Source organism: Xiphophorus maculatus, chromosome 20 (genome assembly GCF_002775205.1).
Source record: "Xiphophorus maculatus strain JP 163 A chromosome 20, X_maculatus-5.0-male, whole genome shotgun sequence".
NCBI classification, from domain to species: domain Eukaryota; kingdom Metazoa; phylum Chordata; class Actinopteri; order Cyprinodontiformes; family Poeciliidae; genus Xiphophorus; species Xiphophorus maculatus.
Genome location: NC_036462.1, coordinates 529,753 through 553,654, shown reverse-complemented (window position 1 = coordinate 553,654; position 23,902 = coordinate 529,753). Strand labels below are relative to the sequence as shown.

The window sequence follows — 23,902 nt, the reverse complement described above, 5'->3', positions numbered from 1 at the left end:
CTCAACATAGCACTTTGATCAACAAAAATTGTGTAAAAAACCAAGTTTTGTTCTTTTTGAACAACTCTCTACATCAGTGCAACAGTTTGCCCTACAAAATAAATAAAAAATGATACTTTTCACATCTAACAAACACCTTAGCTCTTCACTGATAACTCAGTTTGTTGTCTCACTTTCCAACCCTGCAATCAATAACTTGCCAAACATGAGCCATGGCTCTCAAAAGGTTGGAAAAACACAGATTGAGGGATTAAAAAAATCCAAAATGTTTTTTATCTCCTGTCATTTTCAGCCACAAACATTTAATTAAAATATGATGTCCCTGCATGGTATTCATGTATTTACAACAAACACTACAGTACTGTACAGTATCAGAACGTGAACTAACTAAAGATAAAAAAGTTTTTGTCATACAGAATGAGAATTGTAACAACTGATTTGCAGATGTATGCATTATTAGACACCTCATAAACTGTCAACTCTATTTACTGCATAACCCATTTCTTGTAGTGAAATAGGTTATGCATTTATTTTAAAACCTCTTCTCAGGCTCTCTCCTTTTCATGTCCCCTAACATTACCCTTATAGATGTAGTGGGAATAATGGAAAAAAAATACTGGAAAGTTGAAAAAAATCAACATGACATCAGTCCTCATCTGTTCTCCTTTCATAATTATAATTAATATGATTAATATGATTTTTATATGTTCACATCCTGAAGCTCTCTCCCTGTCCTGCTCTTCTCATAATAAAATTGTTTAGTTTATTTAAACATTGAAACTGGTTAATACATATGTCAATAAACTAATTGAAGACCTCATCTGAGCTTCCTCAGTCTCTTCACCTTTCTTCAACAGCGTCACTACTCTAGCACTGCCATTCTCCTGATGAGACATTACACATAATATCTACTATAATGTTATGTTGATAAATAAATGATCAGGTGTTGTGTAGCCATGGACCTTACCACAGGGGCCGCTTTTCTTTGGCTGATGCCCATTCTATGTGTGTGGTCGTCTCACAAACACACTTAGCTTCCCGTTAGCTAAGTACAGCATAATGGCAGTAGCTACTGATACAACTTCTACACCTTGAAGCCTGTCTGCTACACAGTCTTACATTAGGTAAACAGATCAATATGCAATGTGTCTGTATCTGACATACACTAAAGATTTTATTTTAGCAGAAAAGGCTTTGGACTAAACTGGTACTCGTGTTAGCCACTCTAGCACCAAGTACAGCTAGTCAATCAACCTGCGCTGATTAATAATTGAGAAATAAATATTAAGCTGGAAACTTAATATCGTAACGGACTGAATGTTATGTTTTTAACGTAATCTTTGCTCGTCTTGCGGGGCGCAGGCGGTTGCCAGGGTAACATTTGTGCTTAAACTACAAAGAAAGAGAGAGAGTAAAAAGGACGAGTGGTTTTGAGTTGATCACCTGTTCGGGTTATTTTACCTTTGTTTACCTTTGCTGTGGCGCATTACAGCATCATGTAGTTTCTAAACGTTGGACTAATTACCTCGTTCGTTTGTGAGTTTACGTCATTCACAACAAACATCAAATAGAACAAATATTTCATAAAATTTTAACAAACAAATGGCTTCTACCGTGGTAATTATGTGAAATTAAATTAATTATATGCCAACTTCAGAAGATTTGCCTTTACCTTTACAGAGCTCTTTGGTTCCTCCCACCAGTCTCTAGCTTCTCATATTGAGGTCATCAAACCACATTTTAGGTCTACCATAACTGACTGACACCTGCTGGCCTCAAGTTTGCAACCAGCTTGTGACTGAGAAACCAGTAACCTCCTCCCAGATGATGACATGAACTTGTTAGTTCCTCTGTCCATTGTAATAGCTGATATATTGTGAAAATCCGGTAGAAATGATGCACTAATCGAGTCATGTTTACATAGAAACAACGCGCCGGGAGGCTTGTAAGATTTGCGGTTACGTGGGTCGGTTGTGGGTGGAGCTTGGTAAGGTCCATTGCTCACACTGCCATTACACTTTAAACAACAACAAAAACGGCTAATTTTACAGCTGTTTCAGTCTCATTGCGATGAAAATACGCTACAGTCATGGGTGTAAATTCTAGGGGAGTGGGAGGGGTCCGGACCCCCAATCTTGGAAAAGTCCAGAATGGTCACCCTCCACCCCAAAGAAATCATAAGACAAACCTTGTATTTAAACAATGTCATTATGAGAAGGTAATAGAAACAAAGAACGAAATAAATCCGGCCTTTCATCTAAGAAAAAAGTAAGAATGATTTTTTTTTTAGCCCCTCCCCCCCACACACACAGTTGTTAGAACAATGGTTCAGTGCAACTTGTAGGAGGAGCAACAGCAGCGCTGAACCACAGGCTCTGTCAGAGCCGCTGAAGTGAGGAGCTAGCTGTGGCTCTGCAGCACAAACAAAAAACCCTCCAGTAAATAAATACTTAAAGCAAAAGACATGTAACACATTTTATTTACTTCCACTGCTCAATAGAGTGAAAGACATTAACAATAAATATCAGACTGCAGATAGTTGCAGTTTGATTTGGCTGAGTCATGATAAACAGCCTCGTTTTGCCTTAAATCAAAACTAGCTAAACTGGCTACATTGCTTTCATAGACTTTGCTCTTTTTTCTGTCGAAGGTATTTCAATTATATTAAGCTTTCTAACTCTTACTTTAATAAGAAGAGTTTGAAACTGGAGGGGCTGAGTATTACCATTAGCCAACAGCTCTGTATGGGAGCCGAGATCAGAGCAGCTGACAGTAAAAAAGAAAAAAAAAAGTATGCCTTTATTTCTAATCATCTTCAACTTAGAGCCTATAAACCACAATATAAAATCTTAATATTTTTCTAGAAAAACTCTGGTGCTGAGCCTTAAATCTAAGTTATTATGCTTCCCAGATACTCAATTTCTACATATTTATAGGTTCTCAGCCATCCAGGACATGGAAAACCAAAAGAAAAAAAAAGTTTCAAGCAACTGAAGTTATAATTTAAATAACACATAATTTGTATTAAGAGCCACTGCAATAAATCAATATTTTATTAAGGAGGAATTTTATTAAGTGGAGTTACTCATAAAAACTTGTTTTTATTTAGAGCCATAAGTTTTTGTAAAGGTGTACCAGAGATTAGATCAGTAACTCTGAACCAAACTTGTATCTGAACAACATTTGAATCTTTGACTTCTGTGGGTACCAACAGGTTGAGAAAAACACATTTGTTATTCATTGCTACTTACTAGTCATTTTTGGTCCTGCAGCTTGAACATACAAAAAAAATGTAACCACATTTGATGTTACATTTCACTGTAACTTTGCCGATCATCCCCAAAATTGCTCTTAAGAAATTTCCCTGTCTATAGTCTCCCACAATAATGAGATGGGATTTACTCCCTGGGCTACAGTAGCTAACTTTTAGGCAAAGGTTAGCAGTAAAATATTGGACATGTATCTTTTCCAGAATTAAAACGACTTAACCAGATGTTATAAACAATCAATATTCATGACAATATTTCCGACAGACTGTTTTACCTCATTCAAAAGGAGTTTCTGACTCTTGCTGCTGCCTCCTGCCTCTCAAACACTCTGAACTGTTCAGAGTAGTGATGTGTCGGTCGCGAACGATCCGGCTCTAAGAGCCGGCTCTTTGAAGTGAACGATTGGAACCGGCTCCACAATGGGAGCCGTTTTAGGATCCTATTTGGGAGCCGGATTTTTTTCTACAGTATATCGCTGTCTCTCCGCCTCCCTGTCGTTGTGCTTGTGCTCTGCAAGTGCCAGAGCCGATAGTTTTTCCCCACATCGTTTTTTTTGTCCTGCGGTGCCTCCCTCTCCTTGCGCGTTTTGCTCTTCTGCCAGTGCTAGAGCGGAGAGTTTTTTTCCCTCGGTCGGTCCACTGCCCTCATGTCAAGCGTGTGCTCCACACATCTGACCAATCACACATAGTTGCAATTAATAATGTGGCGGGAAAACACTGAAAAAAAAAGTTTATCTCCACTTTTTTTGTGGAAACGGCAGGCAATTGGCCAAGCTGTATAGCGTTCGTCGGCAGGTGTTTATGTACAGACACTCACTCAGCATCAAGAAGCACAGAAAGAAGGGGAGTCAGTGTGAGAACTGAATAGGTGAAAATAAATGAGTGACAGAAAACGGAGCAAGATTTGGACTCATTTTAATGCTACATCAAGCTCCAGGGCAGAGTGCAGACTGTGCAAAGTCAGCATTTCCTATCGTGCAGGCTCGACAAACAACCTGCACATGCGGACATCACACTCATCGGTATTGCTATAGCATTGTTATGCGGCATTTTTACTCATCATAAGTGCTTAACAATGTCAATAATGAAACAAAATATTATAAAATTAGGTTTAAGCTATTAATTAATTAATAATGTCAAAAATATATATGGGGAGCCAAAAGAGCCGGCTCTCCACAGTAAGAAGAGCCATTAGAGCCGCATCTCGAAAAGGAGCCGAAAATCCCATCACTAGTTCAGAGGGGGGTGCAGGGAGTGTGGAGGAAGTGCTGTGTTGAGGGCACCATGTTGCGCCTTCAAAATAAAAGCACACGAGTGGAAGACTTCAGAATAAAATATTTTTCACAAATGCAGAGAAATACTTGGGTGGGACAAATGCGCCTGACCCCTCGTCCCCACCTGTTCTTACGCCTATGTCTGGTGGTATAAGGTTTGCAGCAAATAAAGACATTGTTTTTGGCAATGAGGTTAGAGGAGGAACAAGAGTTTGCCTTATAATCATATTCAAAATACAATAGACTTCCAATGTTTTTACTCTTTTTTTTTTTTTTCCCTTCATGTGCTAGTGTAAATGATTTGCATGGAGTTTATCCCTGCAGATTAAGGCTGTTTGGGTTGTTCTTGTTGGAGTCATGCCAGTTGAATTTTCTGCCTCTTCTAACACGCTTGGAGACGGGGGAATACATTCTTTTTTTTTTTTGCCGGGGCCCCGAGGCTCTCCTTCCATTTCTCCCGGAGTCCTTTCACCATCGCTCTGACAATTAGCAAGCTCTGGCCATCCCCAAATGACACAAGTAATTAAAGAGTTGGCGTTCATAATTACAACGTGCTTATTGTCTGTTTATGGATTCTGAGACATGTGCGATGCACTGGGAGATTTCTTTGGTGTAAATGGATGTAAGGCGGCTAATATGCTGGGGTGGTAAATGTGATTTTATGTGGTTAACATCTTGATGCACTCACTGTATCTTTTGTCATTTTTTGGTGACTGGAGAACCTAGCAATGGGGTACATAACAGTTGTTGTGGCTGGAGTTTTACCTGCTTGATCAAAATGGGTCCAGAGGGCATTCACATGGGACCCACCTATAGAAAAAATTAAGCTTGGAGAGTAATGGTGACAGCTACAACTAATCATGGGTCTCTTGCAGTCTTTAATCCAATTTTTAAAATGATAATATACAAAATAATTTAATTTCAGATTTTTCATATACAGTGAACCCTCACTGTTCACCTTTCACGGCCTCGCTGCTTCGCGGAGTTGTTTGTGCAGTTTTTTTTTCACTGTGCATTGTGTTCTGCGTCCTGATTGGCTAAACAGTCTCCATGCTTCTTCTCTACCTGTGTGCCAATAACGTTACGGTATTTAAATATACGTAATACATTTTGGCAAATATTTTTGCCCAGAAGAAAAAAGAGCAACAACAACTACCGATAATAACTATGTTCTTCTCCCGAAAAAACACACCTGCACCACAGGCTTCAGAAGAAAGACACTAGAGAACGGAGTCAGGCCACAGCGTCACAATCAGAGGAACAGTGAAATATGCGAGTCACAATTTGTCCCACTGTACTTCGTATTGATGATTAAAATGATTATTTTACTGTAGTTATTTGTAAGAAAGCTTTCTATTTGTTAAAAAAAATGCTTAGGCCTGAAAACAGGCTTTGTTCTTTGGTTTCAATGTAGAGTATTTAATTATGCTGTATAATAATTGTAAAAAATAAAGGTAACTATTTCACAGATTTCGCCTATCACGGGTTCTTTTTGGAACGCAACCCCCGTGAAAAACGAGGGTTCACTGTAATGCAATGTTATGTTGGACTGGTTTGAAAAACTACCTTACTCTGGTTATTTTAGTCTGGTACTAAATTTTTGTTTAATTGGACATCAAATACTAGCAGTGCACCTAGTGCAGTTTTCTGTAAGATCACTAAAAAGCTTGACATTTGGATTCCGATTTCTGCCGATACCAATTTTTTTTTTGTCTGAAAGGTCACTAAATATTGGGGCAAACTTGCTAAGTTATCAACAGTGGGGTGACCTGGTGGTCTGTCAGTCATCCCTTTCTCACCGCAGAGGAAAAGGGGAAAGTGGTGCGTTTTTAGACATTTGCAGAGGTAGATAAGATTGGTGGAAAATAACTGTTTCTTAGACTTAGACTGACTTTATTGTCATTTTGCATGCACAGGGTGTATACAAAACAAAATTTCGTTGCATACGGCTCAGGACAATGTTTTGAGGTTCCAATGTTGTGAGGTTACTTCAGAATAAAATAAAATACAGTATAAAATATGAATATAAAATATGAATATAAAATATAAAGTGCAGGACTGACAGTAAAATGAAAGTTACTTAGCTATGTACATGTGCAAGGTATGAAGTGGAGACCAGTTTTTGAGTGCAGTCCAGTTAAGAGTTCAGCAGTCTGATGGCAAGTGGGAAAAAGCTGTTTCTGAACCTGGTGGACCTGCACCGGATGCTGCGGAACCTCTTTCCAGAGGGCAGCAGGGAGAACAGTCCATGGTGGGGGTGTGAGAGGTCACTGACGATGTTTCGGCTTCGGGACACGCAGCGCTGGGATGAAATGTCCTGAATGGAGGGAAGGGGGCCCCGATGATCCTCTCTGCTGTCCGCACCACTCTCCTCACGTTCTTCCAGTCGGAGGCGCTGCAGCCTCCACACCACACAGAGAGCTGTGTGGTGTGGAGACCAGATAGAGAGCATCTGGTCAGAATGCTCTCTATGGTGCTTCTGTAGAACGTCTTGAGGATGGGTGGGGACAGGTGTGCTCTTCTCATCCTCCGCAGGAAATACAAGCGTTTCTGTGCCCTCTTGACCAGAGACGTGGTGTTCACAGTCCAGGTGAGGTCGTTTGTGATGTGCACCCCCAGGAATTTGGTGCTGCTGACCACCTCCACAGCCGAGCTGTTGATGAGCAGTGGAGCGTGGCTGGGCCGGTTCTTCCTGAAGTCGATGATCATCTCCTTCGTCTTGTCAACGTTCAGGATCAGGCTGTTGTCTCTGCACCAGTCCACCAGCTGCTCCACCTCCTCTCTGTAGTCCAGGTCGTTGTCGTCTCTGATGAGGCCCACCACCATTGTGTCGTCCGCGAACTTCACGATGTGATTGGTGGCGAACCTGGGGACGCAGTCGTGTGTCATCAGAGTGAACAGCAGAGGTCTCAGGACGCAGCCCTGAGGGGAGCCTGTGCTGAGGGTGATGACATCGGAGGTGTGTTGTCCGATCCGGACTGACTGAGATCTGTCGGTGAGGAAGTCTAGCAGCCAGTTGCGCAGGGGGGTGCTGAAGCCCAGGTGTCCCAGTTTTTCTGCCAGATGCTGTGGGATGATTGTGTTGAACGCTGAGCTGAAGACCAGGAACAACATCCGCACATGAGTGTTCTTCTCCTCCAGGTGAGCCAGGCTCAGGTGTAGGGCGGAGGAGATGGCGTCCTCAGTGGAGCGGTTTCGGCGGTAGGCAAACTGGAACAGGTCGAATGTGGAGGGGAGTCTGGAGACGATGTGTTCTTTTACCAGCCTTTCAAAGCACTTCATCATGATGGGAGTCAGTTCCACAGGCCGGTAATTGTTGAAAGAGGTGACTTGAGGTTTCTTTGGCACCGGAATAATGGAGGCAGTTTTGAGACAGGCTGGCACTGTGGCTTGGTCCAGTGAGGTGTTAAAAATGTCTGTTAGGACACCAGCCAGCTGACCTGCGCATTTCCTGAACACCCGCCCAGGTATGTTGTCGGGGCCTGGGGCCTTCCGTGGGTTGACTCTTTTCAGAGTCTTCAACACATCGGCTGTGTCCAGGCAGAATGCCTCCTCTTCCTGGTGGGGAACAGTTTTCTTTGCCGGAGTACTGTTCAGTGCCTCGAACCTCCCAAAGAAGTTATTGAGTCCATTTAGAAGGTCAGCATCAACTTCGCCCACTGGGGGGGAGGATGGATTGTAATCTGTGATCGCCTTTATGCCTTGCCACATACTTCTGGTGTTGCTGGTGTCGTGAAAGAACTCCTGTATTTAATGACTGTGGGTTCGCTTTGCTAACCTGATAGCAAGGTTCAAGTTGGCTCTCGCTGTCCTCAGTGCCTCCTTGTCGCCAGACTTGAAGGCTGAGTTCCGTGCTTTTAGCATTTCCCGTACCTCCTTAGTCATCCAGGGTTTTTGGTTGGCCCGGGTGATAATGTTCTTAGTGATGCTGACGTCCTCTGTGCACTTGTTGATGTAGGCTGACACAGTCATGGCGTACTCATCGATGTTGATCTGGTCGTTGTAAGTGGCTGCTGCCTTGAACATCTCCCAGTCAGAGCACTCAAAACAGTCCTGAAGTGCCTCCATGGCCCCCTCAGTCCACATTCTCACCTGCTTCACTGTAGGTTTTGTTCTGATCAGCAGGGGCTTGTATGCAGGAATTAGCATAACAGATAGGTGGTCTGAAGAGCCAAGGTGGGGGTGGGGGGCTGTAAGTATCGGCCCATCGACAGTCTCCCAAAATGAAAGAAATCAGGACAGATTTATCGGTTCACCCCGAAAAAAATATCTTTTCTTAGCATGTTGTCTGGACAGTTGGCTTGAGCTCCACAGCTGTTCCCCTTACCTGATGTAGATCATAGTAACTGAGATGCTGAACCTTGTGGGGAATGGAAAGGAAATCATAATGATGGAAAAGAAAGAGAAGAGAGAGGAAAATATGAGGTAATCGTAATCATCACCGCAGTAATATGGCATGTTTTCCCAATATCAGGCTGCCCTAACCGAAATAGACATCTGCTTGAAAAGAAACAACAACTTGTTTCCTTTTTAATGTATTTGTTTATTTTCATTTTATGCAGCTGAGGTTTAACATCCTGGCTTTCTCTTAGAAAAAAAGTGGAAAAGTAATGAACAGAGCCTCTGGAGTGATATCAGTTTATCAGTGGACTGATTTGTTTATCTACACATTTAAAAAAAAGAGGAGTGAAAGCCTCCTCTCTCCTCTGCAGCTGTGTTTAGGCGCTCTGTTTTCTGGAGAAGTTGTGAACTGTGTCATCTTCCAGTCACTAACAACCAACAGCTGCAGCATCAACCACAACAGCAAAATGTCAGACTGATTTTTTTTAATGTACAAAAATAAACAAACAAAGCCCATGTAAAAAAAACCCAAACTGAACAGGAAACAATGCTGCAAACATCACCCAGTTTATGCAAATACAGGGTAAATGTGCTAGCAAACTGATGAGACCAGCTTGTCTACGTGAAGACTATGGTACAAGATTGACCATTATATATCAAGCTGTTATTTTATCTGCAGTAGCTACACAAAAAACATCTGCTTAGTTTTTTCCCTCCCAGTACGGTACATGTCAAACCCACACATTATGATGAAACACGCTAAGTATTTGTTTTTGTTACTGCATGGATTCATAAGACGCCAGATGTTCCAGGCAAACTTTTAGTCATTGTGGTGGGAGATAGGTCAGACTGTCAGTAAGTCAAGGGTTAAACACACACACAAAAAATGACCCACTCAGTTAATCAGAGAGTAGATATTTATCAGTCCCTCCAAGATCTTATGATGTAGTTTTGTGATTGCTGCAGTCTAAAATGCGGCACCATTTTCAAAATGTTGAGACCAAAGCAATACTTTTATTTTTTTAAGTTGAAGTTAAAATTGGTGCATATAACCTTCCCAAATAAGACAAATTTTTAACGTGGTTAATATTTATAGTTAAAATAACATTTTCAACTACCTTCTTGAAATGGTACCCTTAACTCAAATACAATCATGTCCTGAGGTTCCACCAAAGTGCAAAAGAATGATTTCATATTGCTTATTCAAGTTAACGTGAACTGAATAAGCTGTATTAACAAATCCTATAAAACATCTCACCATGGTTCAAGGGTGTAACTTTGTGTTACAAGTTGGTGGGGACATATTGCGAGGAAGAGAGGGGAGCAAGAGGGCTGGAGGGCTATGGACCCACAGTTATGTGACTGGAAGGCCTTTTCTTTTTATGTGCCAAGAATAAGACCGAACTTAAATGTGAATGCCATACCATTTTATTCAATAAATGAGGCTTGTCAGTTTAAGGGTGTATCACACGAGCCCTGTTTAGTCCGCTTTAATCAAACTCTAATTTTTTTTTTTTGTCTAGAAAGTCCGATTTGTTTGGGGAGTGTGAATGCAAATTAGAATTCCAAAACAGACTTAAAAGCGAACTCTGATCCACTGTAAACTTCAGGCTCGGTGTTACGCCCCCCAAGGTCTAGGGGCTCAGGGGCAGTAACATAAAAATGTGTCCAGAGAAAAAGTGGAATGAAAAAATGATTTATTACAAAAGATGGTTTTCACAGAACCAAACACAATACAACTTAACCCAATTAAACAAAAGTAAAGGACCAACAAATTCAGAAATCACTGATGTTCAAACACGTCCGTCTAAAGAAACTCAAAACAACCCAAAAGAAAGGACAAAAGGGAGCACCAAGACCTCCCAAACACAAGCCTCTAGCTTGTTCAAGATTTATCTAAAGCAGATTCACCACTTAGCAAAAGAAGCAAGAACAAAATTGTTCAAACTGTCCGAAAACAGTCACCAAACACAGAAGGTGGGGGTCAGCTTTACACAACCTCTTCCTGCTAGCTGCCCCACTGGAGGAATGAATTCAGATGTCTTTTATATGGTGCAGGTGGGCCTCATCAGCGTCTGATTGGCTTTTCTGATCCAATAGGGTGGCTGCTCTCCTGCAGAAAGGTGTGCCTGCACAGTTGATCCTGCATAACAGAAAAAAACAAGGAGCCTGCACAGCCTCAAGAGGCTAGGGGCCGTAACACTCGGTCCGGCTGAAGTGAACTTTGAAACAGTTGGAAGGCAGTGTGAATGCAACTGGACTGGAGACCATTCCAAAAACAGTCACAATTTTAACAGCGGCAGTTATGTAATATTAAATTATTAACCAATATAAAAGAGCAATTTGCTTAGTCCTCTCTTGCATCTTGACAGAAACCAAGCTATTTACAGATTTATATTAAGGGAGAATGCATATTTTACATATCAGAACATCAGCAATTTCTTCAGCTTTAATTTAAGCCATAAGAAATATGGGCTCTACGATCATTTTTGTGACAGATTCCTGCTCAGTCTGCATTGGAATGAGCATTGCTCATTCCAATGCAGACAGACTCACCGTGTAGTAATGGCACCTGCAGGAGCGTTGCTAGCGTTAGTGGCTAGTAAGCGATTTCCAAACTAGTAATGTATTTCAAAGGAGAAATCCTACAAACTCTAAAATCTGACACCGCTCAATTTTTGTTTACATTTTGTGAAGAAGGAAGTTGCTCTGGTCTTCTTCAGAGGTTTTGTGTCGATTCCTTCAGTAGTTCTTGGTGCAGTGCCCCCACAGGGGAACAGGTTTTTCTGTTAGTTTGGATCGTTAACACAGAGCAATGTGAATGCGAACCACAGCAGCTGAAAATCTAACAAATGTTGCAATTTGGTCCCCAATCAAACAGAGTCTACTGCACTATCAGGTGAAAACACCCTAAAAGTACTTTTTGAAAGTAACCTTTAAGCAGGTATTAAACATCATAATGGATTTAAAGATTCTAAAATATCCGTCATCCAATTAATCTGTATAATGTCTTTCACTTGGTGATGGAATTACTAAAAAATAACTTCTCAGTCATATTTATTTTATGGAATGAGTCTGTATATTTGCTCAATGCTTGCCTACAGTTGTAAACCGTTACAAAATTCAGTAATACTTTTTGTGAAGAATTATCACAATAATATAGTTTCATTTTATTGCCTGATTTTTATCAAGTGCTCATCAAACATCAACATTAGATTCAGTAACAATCAAAATGTCAACCAGAATTCAAAATACAGAATAATCAACTTCTGCTATAGGTCAAATGAATCATTCAGTGCAAACTTTGTTTTTCATTTGTGAGTCTCACTCCACAGCTGTCACTGAATTGGCTGGCATAAAGCTGTGCCCTGCTGAATTACATGTCGCAGATGAGATATGATGTTTTTAATACAGTAAACATATTTTTAACTGTAAAATTATACAATAAGATATCTTTTTCTGGCTCACCTGAGGTTCTGTAGCTGTCCCTGCTACACTGCTGAAAAGCGCATTATGTGTACGAACATCAGTGGTAACTGCTAGTGTAATTAATTTCAAAGTCACATCTCTGTCTCTGCTCTTGTCTAGATTTTCAGTGGGATTTATTTGTCTGGTTGTGGCAATTAAGGAGCCGAGTGACCATCCAATCTAGTATATTATGTACTAGATTGGACATCACCCCTGAGCCGCTACAGCTTGTGACATCCATTACTAAGAATTTAGTCATGTCCACAAACCCATAGTGTTCCAATGCAGGGTGAGCAGGAATTTGTCACAAAAAGTGGTTGTAGCCCCTATATTTCTCTTCCAATTTCTATAAAATGTGGCTTATATTAAAGCTGAAAAAACGTCCAATGTTTGGACATATAAAATATCTTTATCTCTGTGGATACAGATCTATAAACAGTTTTTTTCTGTCAAGATGCAAGACAGGACTAAGTGAATTAATCTTTTATATTGGCCAATAATTAAATTTTACCTAGTTGCTACTCCATGGTTTAAAATTGAATAAACTTTATAAAATATTTCATCCTATTTCATGATTCCTTTGAATATCGGCAAGTTCTACAAACAAATGATGCAATTAGTCCAGAGGAAAAAACATAGAAAAACAGGTGAAGAATAATTTATAACCAGTTGTGTTCTTTTTTTCCCCTCAGTATATGTCAGCTTATCATCACATGCAGACCCGTTGCCATGGCAACCAACAAACAGCCGACAGAGTAAAGATTATGCCCAAGTGCATTAGGAATTAATATCAAAAACAGAAAAACATTTCCCACTCAAAAACGTACGTAAAAACACCAAACAGAACATTCAGTCCATTACAGTTTTATAATTTTTGAATTTTCAGGCTTGACATTTATTTTGTGATCATTAAGAAGTAATAGCTTGAACACGGATGGTTATTGATTAGCTAACTTAAACACCTGCTCTACTGATTATCTATCAGAAAGTAGATGTGTGGGTCGCTTTATTTTTGTGTTAACTGAACTGAAACACACCAAACTGCGCAGCAAAGTTACATATATTAAGGTTGTCAAAGTCAAGCAATAGCATAACTAACCTATTCCCCACTTTCTTAGTATTTTTTTTCAAATTAAAGCTTTACTGACCAGTGAAATGTGATTCCCTTGGACCTTTTTGTCTTGCTGTTGTACCATTGATCAATAATGGCAAAACATTGTGTCTCTTTTTCATTGCTTCCCTTTTTCAGATTCTTTGCAATTGTGATTGTGTCATTTTCTCAACCACTGATATTCTCAACTCAATGCACAGCAATGGTGCACGTGGTGCACATTAAGTCACGTGATGTCTAATCCACTAATGTATATCATTGAGAGGACCTGCCATTTACGTTATACAAAGGAATTCTAAAAAAAACAGTGATGCAATGGCTGTAAATGCTTTCAACAGAGCGCACAGTTGCTGCCGAGTTACTGTCCACAAATAGATGCAGGCACATAAAGAACAATAGGTGTGCAAAATATTGGTGGGGACTGCGACTGTCACGCCAAAGTTGGTGGGGGCAAGTCCATACCAGTCCTTCAGGAAGTTATACCCATGCCATGGTTTTTGCAAAAAAAAACAAAACAACTAAAAATAAGGCAAATGTTACCATTTGGCGTCACACATGCTAAATGGTAACTAGTAGAGACTAAATTACAAGAGAGATGAAGAGATTGGCTAAAATCCAGCTGAGTTGCAGTGATTGGTCAGAAAAGATGCCAAGACGATTGGTTAGATCAGCAGAAAAGTTGTGGTGATTGGTGAAAATTCCAACTCTGCACAAAACTTGCGAATAATGAGTGAATTTGCATTAACAGTTGCGTGATCAAAATTCAGCCGAGTTTCACTGATTGGTCAGAAAAGACGGAAAATTAGGCAAATATTGCCTTTTAGCTTCACACACGCTTTCAAGAGACATTGTGAAATAGGAAATTAAATTAGAAGGGAGGAGGACACTGGTCAAAATTCAACTGAAGTTGCAGTGGCTGGTCAGAAAAGATGGAAATACAGAAAAGGTAATGCGATTGGTTAAATTTGCAAAAAAAAAAAAAGGTGCAATGACTGGTGAAAATTGCAACAAAATTTGCAAAGAATGAGGGAATTTGCATTAATAGTTTTGTGGTCAGAATTCAGCCAATTTGCAAAATATTCAGAGGTACAGAAAACTCAAGTAATTTGCGGGAAAGTCGCAATGATTGTTGACAGTTGTTGACAACAACTTTGATTTATTGTCATAACAATAAATTTCAGTTAATGTAAAAAAAAACTGACTAAAATGTTAATTTTACTATTTTCTCACATTTTTTCCCTAGGAGAGCATCATTAAATATCAGTAAGTTCAAAAATATGATTACATGAAGTTTCTATGTGCAGTTTAGGTATATAAATCACACGTCTTTGTTTATGAAGAAGCTCATTTCAAATAGGATTGTTTTTCAAGTGCAGCAATGCTTCTGGCACTGTGAATGCTGTGCCATGCAGTTACCTAAAAATTAAGTAATAAACACTTTTTGTTATTATAATTGTTATTGCTCTCAGAATAGTACTATAAAGTATTGTGATAAAATTCTATCGCCTACCACTATGTCATTGGTCAGATTAGTGGAAAAGTTACGATGACAGGTGAAAATTGCATGTGTGTACAAAAACTTGCGAATGATGAGTGAAATTGCATTAATAGTTGCGATCTAAAAGTATTGATAAAATATGTGGTGAATGATAATGACATGAGTTGCAGCTCCTCTTTACATTGGCTCTAGTTTAGCTAATGGTGAAAAAATGATTCTTGTGCAGGTCAAAAATGTGAGATAAACCATGTCTGTTTTCTCCATTAATGAAAAATGAAAATTGCATTGTTTAGTGCTTTTTGTCCCAGTCACCTTGTAATCGTTTCTCTGTCATAACCAGAAAAGGGTAAATGGTTTGAGCAACTCATCTCTCCCAAAAGAGTGCCACTTTATCACACTCTTGCATTCTTTTAAAAGGGAAAATGGAAGATGAATTTTGCTCATAAAGGCTGGATCACAAGAGCTTTTTATCCTAAATGGCTTCAGGGATTGTTATCTGTGGGAAGTGTGTCCTGCCTCCGTCGTATTCAATCAAGTGTCCACTTAGCTGTGACTGGGAGTAATTGTTCCCAAGTGGGCCACACACTGACCTGTTAATGTCTGCAATGACCTTGTAACCTTGTCAGCACGTCTTAGGGAGGAGTTTAAATCATGTGGATCTCCTCCACGTCTTTAGTCTGCTGGGTCAAGTGGGCGGTCAGTCCTGAAAGACCACTCTCTTGTAATAGTCCCCTAGCAGCATGGGTCAGCTGGGGGATGTTCCCAAAGATAGGCTCTTATTAGATGAGGTACTAGAAGCAGTGGGACTTGGAGGGTCAAGCCATTGATTGGATACAGTGACAATATCGTGTGCTGTGGACACTCTCTCTGCTGAGCTAGATTACTGGACTAACTCCAGCAGTGTCTTAATGTAACGCCCTCTTTAAAAAACATTATTTTGAGTTAAAAGAACTCAAGGCAATTGCTGCGATTCAGCAGAAATGCCTAGTACTAAACTAAGGCTTTCTACCCCCTAACAGCTACTGGGATAATTGTACCTGTTTCCAACATCTGTCTCAGGAAGCCTTGGACCATTCCTTGCTTTCAGCTGTGAAATGTTTGAGCTTTCTTGCATTTACAGGCTGTTTTTCATGTTGCTGCCCAGCACTTCGGTAAGATTAAGATCTGGGCTTTGACTCAGCCTAAAACTTTCCATTTCTTAATACACCCATTCTTTGATGCACTGGAGTCATTCTCAAGGCAATTGCTGCGATTCAGACTGTGTGTTACAAGGTCCCATTTTGTCTCACGTTTTCCTCTCGCACCCCTAATAGTAGAATTCATGTAAGATTGATTGATTCTATGATGGTCCTGCTAGGGCAAAGTATTCCCAAACCTTGACACTATACTTGATTTATGTTATAATGTTATTCCCTCATCAAAAATATATCTTGAGTGTTGCCTTGATTTTTTTTTTCATGCATGTTTGAGAAATCCTTTAGTGTCCTGTGGCAACCATTCAGCTGTTTAAAACACCTATGTGAACCTAGCCCCACCCTTTTAGGCACAGTTCTTCCTCCTGGAAGCTTCCCAAGCTTTGGAGCAGCCTTCCTCAAGGAGTTCCCCACTTAGCTCCTTTAGACTAGCCAGCAGCAATTAGCAAACATATTGGAACTATGCATCTGCTGAGCTCATTATAGGAACTACTTCTCAGTGAAACACTGGTAAAAACATTATCAAAGGGTTAATAAGGAGCCAATTTATGATTACTTACTGATGGCAGACTTTCAGAAAGAGCAGGAGTTTTAAAAAGAGACAGATGCCCAATTTCAATGTTTTAATTAACAAAGTAAAATTAGTTTTAAGTCATATTTGACATATAAACAGCATTTTTAGAACAACCAAGGGTAACATGGTTACTTGATTGAGCTATAAAATTTACCTGGAAATCACATAATACTGCCCTTCTGAAGGTTGAAACAGGTTATATCTTCAAAATGCTGAGTAGTGTTGTTATTGTTTTATTATTGTTATTTTTTTTGTATAAAAAGGTGTCCTATTCAGATGTTTTTTTTCAGATGTAATCAAATAAAAGTTTCAAAATTTACAACTTATGTTAAATAATTTTTAATCAAGTTAACCTTTGACCTCCATTCATCCATCCATTTTCTTACACCCTTGACCCTAGTGGGGTCTGGAGGGGTGCTGGTGCCTATCTCCAGAGAGACATTTCAGGCGAGAGGCGGGGTCACCCTGCACAGGTCACCAGTCAATCGCAGGACAACACAGAGACAGACAGGACAAACAACCACACACACTCATACCTAAGGAGAATTTAGAGAGATCAATTAACCTGACAGTCATGTTTTTGGACTGTGGGAAGAAGCTGGAGTACCCGGAGAGAACCCATGCATGTATAGGGAGAACATACAAACTCCATGCACTCCAAGAACCTGGGCCAGAAATCGAACCAAGGACCTTTTTGCTCCAAGGCAACAGTGCTACCCGCTGTTCCACTGTGCAGCCCTATACCTTTGAAGTATCCATTGAAATACTGTTATTGCTATGCTTGTCAGCCCCTGAGGTTTGTGGAACATTTTAATCCCCATCCTTGTTCATATTTGACATTCAGTTAGTTTTAACAGCCTGACTGGGAGGAGAGTTGTTGATTTGCAACAGTTATTTCCATTTGCAGATATGAGACGCAGCAGGTGAACCGCGCTTATTTGCTTTTTTCCGACACCATCATTTGCACCTTTGGGGACACCGACCCGAAGCTGGATATTACTGGATCCCCTCGTTTATTTCAGAACTCACAAATGAGCTGCAGTTAACATGAGTCGTAAAGTTACTGGATGAAGAGTTCCTCCGCAAAAGCCACTTTTTTTAATTTAAGTGAGAGAGCAAAATTACAAACACATGTTACCCAGGGTAGGAATGAGCGAGCGCCGAGCAGCTGACATGCCAAGAAAGGGCCACAAAATGGGTGTACTTTACTGTTGAAGGTAGCATTTTAGGTTTTATGCAGTGTTTTTATTGACAAATAGCACCAGATGAGCCACTTTTCCACGTTCAAGCGCTTGTTAATCTGCAATTAAGTTCCAAACTCCAGAGTTAACATTAAAGCCCACGTTGCCCCTCGATATCCCCTTAGTAAAACATTTGAGTTGTGCAGCAGATGCCTTTCTGTTGCTGCTTTGACAAAATAAATCTGTGTTGAGAGAGGCTCTCTGTTCGGATCAGCATATTTTTGGGTAGGCAACAGTGAGTAATCAGAAGGGTCTGATCTGAGGCCAACAGAGGGCCCAGGAATGCGGACAGGCTGTTAAAGCAACGACTATGCTAATGGGGTTTAGCTGAATTTCACCCCCTTTGAGTTATGAGGAGTTGGGACGTCCTGGCTGTGGTTTGTTTTGTCTGGCCCGCGAAGCTGCTCGGCCTAACTTTGAAGTGGAGTTATAGATTTTGTTTTTTGACACTTTTTTTATTATACAGCCCAATTAACTGGGAGCTGAATTGTCGTGCTGCTCTGTTCCAAACACAACCACATTAAACGCCAAAGTTGTATGCACATATCTCAGAGGGGCAACAAGCCACACATTTCTCCTGGGACAAGGACAAAACCAGAACACATCCATTCCTCCTCCTCTTTTGCATGATGTGAATTGTACAAGAAAATCATTAACATCTTTCCGCTTGTTTACCAGGCCACAGATGACTGCTTTTGAGCTTTCTCACAAGCTTGTTTGTCTGGCTTGTCTTAGACATTTCATAACAAGGTGCATTGCTCTTTTCTGTAAGGAGATGCCATGTCACATATTAAAATATGGGGTTTGTTATTAATTTGGAGGCTATTTGTTAAGCCTGTTTCCCAAACGTTGTGATAATTTTGTTTCCCGACCCATTAGGGTAAGTACTAGTTTCACTGTCAGATTATTTCACTAAAACAAGCCATTTTTTCCAGGTTACAAGTGAAATAATTCGCCAGTAGAACTAGTACTTTTTCATCAATGTTATAGAATTACTGACTTAAAATAAGCTCCTATATTTTTCCAAAAGCTACTTTTAACTTAGTTTTATCGTATTTCAAGTGTACTAAGATATTTGCACTGGAAACTAGACTAAAAATACAGTTTTAAATTCAAGATTTCCTTTTATTTTAAAGGGACAGTATTATGTAAAATTGACTTTTTTGAGTTTTACTTCATGTTATAATGCTATTCCTTGATCAAAACAATACCTGGAGTGTTGCCTTGATTTGAGATTAAAGGTTTGAGAAATCCGTGAATCTCCTGTGGCAACCATTCAGTGATGGAAAACGCTTGGGTAAACCTCGCTCCACTTTCAGGGATGAAGCTCCTTCTCAGAACCTCAGTTTCAGAGCTTCCACCTCACAGAGCAGCCTCTCCTGATAATTCCTGCTGGCTAGGAGTAGTAGTAGCCAGCAGCAATTAGCAAACACCTGATGGAACTGTGCATCTGTTGAGCTCATTATATAAACTACTTCTCAGTGAAGCGTTAGTAAAAACGTTAATATGACCTTTATTCACCTTTGGAAATAACTGTACTCAAAATAAAGGTGGGTTTATTCATCATCTTTCATTTAGAGAGTATACTACCATACTAAAATATTAATTAATTTTGAAGCTCTGTCCTGTAGTAAAGCTAACTTGTGTTAACTTTAATTTAAAATTTTTCTCAATTCCAACTGAATGTTGTGCCGTTTTCAATATGATTCATTCTGTGTTTTTCCGAGAGTAAGAGAAAAATCAGGAAATCCTGATTATTAATCTTTTAAAAGTATTTTCTCATAAATGTATTTTTTAAAATTTCAAGTATTTCCATTTCTGTGCTTAACTGTCACAACTTTCATCACTTTCCCCGCTACTGCGCAAAAAAACAACCTAAAGAACAATCTGTAAATACATAAAAATATAGGCTGTTTAATATTAAATGAATAAATAGCTAAAGAGACTCTTGCTCTAACACTTAAGAGTCCAGAATCCAAAAATCTCATTTTTTTCTGATTATAATATTATTAGAATGCACAAAACTTAGATTGAAAATAGCTCTTTAGAATTGTTTGGTGGTATTTTTCACATATTCTAACAAAGTTTTGACAGAAGCCACACTACTATTTTTTTTTTCCTCTGGTGACTACATGTTTTAAATATTAAAAACAAGATAACTTTACATGCATGTAGGCCAGAAGATTCCAAAGGAATCAGTGTGTCATAACATATTAAACTCTTGTGGGTGACGAAGATCACGTTTACTTTTGTACGCTTTTGATGTTTCTGTACATGTGGGCTCGGTGGATCAGGGTAGGGGCTTTCCCCAGCCTTCACTTCCTGTTTGTAATTGTTGTATCTTTCCCGTTTCTTCTCTTTCTCTCTCACCATCTCTCTCTCTTTCGGTGTCTGTGTCCTCTGCGAAACCTCCGTGGCCCCGCCCCTGAAGACTGTGAGCTGAACAGTGATAGGAGTAATGGAGTGCCAATCTACTCAACTCAAGTAATGTATGTATCACTTCATCCACTAAGCTTTCTTTGGTTATGTACAGTGGTTTATCACTGTGTGCCTTGATCAGCTATTTTTATGCTAGATTACGAAATTTAAGATATTAATATTACTGCATTTATAGAAGGTATTGCCCATCAGCTGTTTTGAGACTGACTCTTCTTTATCTCTTATAAATATATTTGCTGTACATTACCAAAGCTGTCCCTCTGCTCACCTCTGTTGGAACAGAGAGCCATGATTGGCTGAGCCCTTTCTGCTCTATAGCCTGACTGCTTGCCAGCAGTGCTGCCAGTGGCTTCTGTGCCCCCTGATCAGAAGAGAATGTGACATTTGTGCAGAGGTAATGGAATCTGTGTGCAATTAAATCTCCGACTGTGAAGAGGAGTACATCTCCACTGCCTCACATCCCCATTTTCTGCCATGCCCAGCAGCAGGGGGGGTCAAGTGCAGTGATGAAACCGTCCCAGCAGGCCGCTGGCATCACTCCGTTTTCAAATCTCTGTGTCAGGTTGTGTTCTCTAACTGTGTTGCTCTAGTCAGACCCCCAGTCTGCTTTGACTGGGAATGAACAATTCATTTACACACCATGGAGTCTGAGTCTGAGTTCATCTTAGATGACAGAGACTTTAGTACATGTTGCCTTATTTTTTTAAAAGGTTTTATTGGCTCTAGTGGTCTTTATTTGATAGTGAATTGACAGGAAAGTGGGTAATGAGAGAAGGGGGAAGACATGCAGCAAAGGTCACAAGGCCGGGAATCGAATCTGCGACAGCATGGATTAACACAACATTGAAAACTCTTTAGTTTTCTCTATTCTGTGCTATTAATCTTCTAACTTTCCTGGAATTAAACGCACCATTTCAACCAAAGGTTTGGAATGCGCCTCTGAACCAGACGCTCCAAAGCGTCCGGTCCATAACTCTCAACACGCTGTCAGCTCCCGGTCAGAAAGACACATTTAGTTCAGAGTCCATGAGATGATATTCAGAAAGGATTTTCTTTTATTAATTGATTTTAGTTGCATTTATGATTAACTCTTTGTGTAAAGTCTATAATGTGTGCACATGTGCATCAGTCAGGGATGTGAATTATAATCTGTCAAATGACCAACGGGCTTAAAATTTTCTTGTCATTTTAAAAGATAACCGGTCAAATACGGAAAATATTCCGTTAACGCGACCTCTGAGATATATATATATATATATATGTATATATATATAGCCTCACCTGCCATAATGGAAAAATATAATGATACAACAATTTATATTGCTATTTTCACCCAGTGGTTTGTACTGTAAAGTTCTTATTCAGCTTATCCAATTTTTATTATTTTTTCTTCAAAATCGCTGAAATTTCACATTTTCCCACTCAAATGCTCGGAAGCGAAGCCGATGAGGCAGCAGCGAGCTGAGCCTCACCTGGGATTGTGCAACCTCTCGCTAACTGCACTGGCTGCCATTCTATCTATTTATATATATATATATATATATATATATATATATATATATACACAGTATATATATATCTATATAATATACACACACACACAGTCATTCACCCATTCACACATGCACCCTTGCCCAAGGACGCAACAACAGAGGAAGGATTGAACCAGCAACTAGACAATTGCGGGGCAAACTCGTACCACAGTCGCCACCGTTGAATTGATATGAGCTGCAACAACATTTAATTTCCCTTCAGAAATTAAATGTTATCAATGAAGTATTTTTGAATTTGAATTTAACATCATAAATTCTTATGTGGAAATCAGGAGTCATCTTTCAGCAGCCCTCCTCCTCTCTGAAACACCGCTCCATTGAGCAGCTGTTCCAGTGGAGACAGTAGTAAGCTGGTGCAGCTTGTTGTGGTGTGCATTCTTGCCTCTGTAGGAGTGCCAGCATTCATGATAGGAGGGAAGGGAAGCTGACTCAAGCGCAGATTAGAAAAAGGTCACCACTCTGTGCTCCCTCTGCTCTGCCGCGCTGCTACTACACTTAACGCCTCATTTGTGGGCTCTGTGGCCAACGGCCTGAGTCCGAGATCCGCTGGCCGTAAAAGGCAGTAGCTTTCTCCTCTCTGTCTCTGCTGATGGGGCACTGGCTCGCGGTTGAATACCAAAACCCCATTCTACAGGCAGACTCATATCTATTGGATATGTGTTTCCACTCATCAGGTCGACTCATAATCATAAAAACCCTCTTGTGCTGTCGTTTTTGTCGAGACAAAAGAGTGAGAGACGCAAGCATTTCCCTTGAACTTGTGTGGGAGTGGTTCTAAATCTGTGTTCCTTGTCCACACATGGGGGACAGAGGTGCAGGATATCCAGGTCAAGGTTTGTTTAAATCCTCCCTTTTCTCCTCACGCCCTGTGTTGGTTTGTCTAACAGGCAAAATCCTTTTGTCTGATCAGCAACTGGACAGAACGGGCTAATTTTAGCAACTTTTCTTGACAGTTTAAGCACTTTTAGCCCCATTTAGCCTGTATGAGGCTGGATTTTTGTCAGAAATGGGTGAAAAAGATGGTTGTATCAGGACAATTTGAGGGTCGTCACTTCTTTTTTTCCCCGCAGCTGACGTTTAATTTGAACCAACAATCCAACTGAACCTTGCAGTTTCCCTTTGCAATAAGCCTTTTAATAAATTCCTAACTTTAATTCCCCAACGTCTCCATAAACAAACGAACCATTGCGCCTCTGTGCTTTAGTGCATTTTGTGATCAAATGAGAGAAAAGGATTTGTTTGGGAAAGAATGGAGAAACTCCATCAGCGTCATTCGAATGTGGGTGCTGGGGGGAATTAGATCACGCTGACAGATAGATGGGGAAAATTGTTTTAATTGTGTAATTATCTTTGGTTAGCCACTTGGGTGGAAAAGTGGTGTGATGTGGGTGAAGGCCAGAGGAAGAGTACATTTTGGCCTTTATGTGCTTATTTTGTCTTTGTACAGGAAATGAACAACAATTGGGGGGTCCTGAGGATAAAACATAAACACACCCAAACGCACAGACACACCCGAAGGCACACTGAGATGTGCTCAGTGAGCTGCTGCCCTATAAAGCAGCAAGTCAGGCTAGTGAGCTTTTTCCTCGGGCATTGAATAAGATGCCTTGAAGACAACACTGCTCACTGCTAGCCTCTGTGAACAGGACTCTGCTGAAATCCTGTTAACAGAGGCATTATACACTTCATTTGCCATCCCATTAATCTAAGTTCAGATAAGTAGCAAGCAAAGCGGAACGTTCCAGATTCCAAGATACAATTCCAAATAGGAGTGGGCATTATGGACTTAAAGAGGCAGGATTATGTAAAAATCAACCTTTTTGAGCGTTCTATCATGCTATTCCCTCATGTAAAAGATACCTGAAGTATTACCTTGATTCTCTCATACATGTGGGTGAAATCCTTTTGCCACACTCTGCTGTGGAAAACACTTGAATGGACC

The 23,902-nt window shown here is 40.2% G+C and overlaps 1 protein-coding gene across 4 annotated transcripts in view; it reads left to right on the top strand.

The window, feature by feature from the left end:
- foxp1 (forkhead box P1) overlaps positions 1 to 23,902 on the top strand; it is a 308,396-nt gene that overhangs the window by 18,658 nt on the left and 265,836 nt on the right. For 3 of the 4 annotated variants that reach the window (XM_023325335.1, XM_023325331.1, XM_023325332.1), the window contains exon 2: positions 20,400 to 20,457. The exons of the other annotated variant lie outside the window; for it this stretch is intronic. The gene's annotated coding sequence lies outside the window, so the exon portion shown is untranslated. The remainder of the gene's footprint in view (positions 1 to 20,399; positions 20,458 to 23,902) is intronic. 4 annotated transcript variants of the gene reach the window in all.